This window comes from Vespula vulgaris, chromosome 13, assembly GCF_905475345.1.
Source record: "Vespula vulgaris chromosome 13, iyVesVulg1.1, whole genome shotgun sequence".
Lineage (NCBI taxonomy): Eukaryota > Metazoa > Arthropoda > Insecta > Hymenoptera > Vespidae > Vespula > Vespula vulgaris.
Genome location: NC_066598.1, coordinates 5,294,993 through 5,297,995, shown reverse-complemented (window position 1 = coordinate 5,297,995; position 3,003 = coordinate 5,294,993).

Genomic DNA, 3,003 nt, shown 5'->3' with positions numbered 1-3,003 from the left:
TAATTCTGGGAAATATGGTGGTGGGCAATTGCCGATATCCTTAGGTAATTTTATTCAGGCTACTCTTAAAGCACAATCAATCCTAAATCAAACCACGAAAAGTCAATTGCCCGAAAAATTTTCTCGTAATTCTTGATGTGCATTGCTATTGGCTTTGAAATTTATATCTGATTGATTAAAATATGATATAACTGGTTATAGTATATGATTGATACAATTAACCTTAGTAAAGTGCTAGTAGATGCTTCGTTATTTGTAGATCAGTTGACTGCATTGTCAATATTATCGATCATCAATGATTGAGTAACTGGTATCATAAATACATCTTTCAACGCTTTTTGGCGCAATCAAAATTCTCTCATTTTTGAATACGCTGTCTTTCACGGGATGCTTTTATACTTTCTGTACTTGCTTTTTTCGACTTTGTTTTAATTATATCAATTAATATCACTTAAAATTAATATAGCATTAACTCTATCATTAGCACAAAAAATTGGGACCTAAGATTTTCTCAGAAACAATGAACAGGAATAAATTCGCCGAAATTATTCTTCGGATAATTTATTTTGATAAGAAAAATGAAAGAATCAGATAAATTTGCATTAGTTTCAGAAATGTGGAATAAATTTGTATAAAATAACCAAATGTGTTATAGATCAGAAACTACCATTATAGTTGATGAACAATTATTCCCAACCAAAGCCAAATCTAAATATACGCAGTATATAACAAATCAGACAAGCTGAATAAATTTGGTATAAAATTTTGGTTGACATCAGATATAAAAAGTAAATATGTTGCAAATATATTTCCCTACTAGGAAAAGACGAAATGACATTATCAGTATCTTTGGGTGAATTTTTCGTCTTAAAACTTCTGGGACAATAAATTGATTACTGGAGGATAATGACAATAGATAATTTTTTTACAAGTTTATCATTAGCAACAAAATTGATAACTAAGAGAACTTCCTTAGTTGGCACTATTAGACGAAACAAGAGAGAATTACCTAAACTTGTAAAATCAAAAAAGCATAATATGCCTAGCTTCTCGACAATTCTTTACAAAACAGATAATTGTACTCTTACTATATACAAGACTAAACTAAATAAAAAAGTATTGTTACTGAGTTCGAAATGTAAGTCTGCTAAAATAAAAAAAGATTGTAAACTTTTGCTTGAAATTATTTAATAACAACATCAAATTTGACGCAGATATGATAGATCAAATGACAAGAAAATATACTATGAAAGCTGGATCCCGAAAATGGTCAGTATTTTATAATATCAGAATACAATTATAATACTATATTACAAATATTTTATAATATCTTAGATCTTAGGAATAAATGTCTGGATATTATACAAAGAAACAACAGGAGAAAATATTTCAAAAAAAGACTTCTTATTTCAATTAGCTGAACAACTTTCAGGTGACTACAAAAATCTAACCAAACAATTTTCAGTAAAAGCAGAAGAAATATCATCAAGCACAGCATCACAAAACCAGACACATATTTCGATAAAACGTAAACAGTGTCAAATAGCATATGTACTAATAATAAAACGAAGAATATTTGTGGTAGATGCTCTGCTAAAATAATTGTAACATGTAAAAAATATGTTTGAATTTTATACGTAATTATTTTAAAAATTATTATAGTTATTATATTATTATTATTTAGTTTATATTTAAGTTTCACTGATAAAATACGAAAATATATAAAAACGCATAAAATGCTATATCTTTTCTTAAATAAATTATTAATTGAAAAAGAACAAGTCATTTTGACTCCTCCGGTAGATATAAGTATACCTCAATCGTCGGTTATTCTAGTGTTAAATAAGTTTTGTTTTGCGAATAATTTAAAAAAAAATGCAGTCGAAAAAAGAAATCTGACAAGGAGCAAGAATCTAGCAAAGATTAAACATAATCCATTGGCGCTGAACAATTATTGAAGAAGAAAGAGAGATCAATATCAATATTTCAACAAAAGAAAATAAAAAATGTACTCACTACATTGAGCATACAATGCAAGTGCATAGAATCGACGTATGAAATCTGTATAAGGCAAATATTTCTAGTATCTCTCCATTTCATCTGCAAATAGTATGTTTATCGAATATAAATAGAAATGTAAATTTATTCCGGTTCTTCGAGTAGTAAATATTGCGTGTCGTACCTTACGAACAATATTATTTGATTAACAGGGACGCATTTACTTGTACCCCGCGTAAAAGTATTCAATTCCAGAATCCTGTAGTAATTGTACTAGTATTATTAAATTAAAATATATGTAGTTCGATTAATATAAATGAGACTGAAGACACATTGAAAAAAATTCGCTACAGTCCGTAGAATTTTTTCGAACATCATAAAAAATATAAAGATCGCATCTATTACTGTAGTGCTTGGAGAAAACTTGTTGAAACTAATAACATACAGAGGATGCAAACCACTGGTATCTTCTATGAAATAGAATCGTAAATATATAATGTTGCAGCTAATGCGTTACAGTTTGATTTGGGAGTTAATAATGTGACAGAATACCATAATTTGTATGTCGCCAAATCCATAAGTAGTAAAAATGTCAAATTTACCTTATGTGATCCATATCAAACTTTATCAAGCGAGAAAGCTGTTATTAATATAAACTCTGGTGATACACTGAACTGTGAAATTAGCGATAAATTATTAAGTGAAGCTACGAGCAACTTTACTATACAATAAATAGAAAAAGTCGATTTGTGTCAATTTCATATTCAAACTAACAACGGTGATGATGGAGTTCTCAGACATCCAATTTATGTGATGAGGATTTAATGTATGCTAAAGAATAATTTTGTAATTATTCTTCTATTATAATTAAATAATAATTTTTTTAATTATTGTATATATTATAATTAAATTTTTATTATTATTATTTATATTAGATATATTATAATTATTATATAAGAATAATTTTTTAATTATTCTTCTATTATAAGGAACAAAAGACGCTTT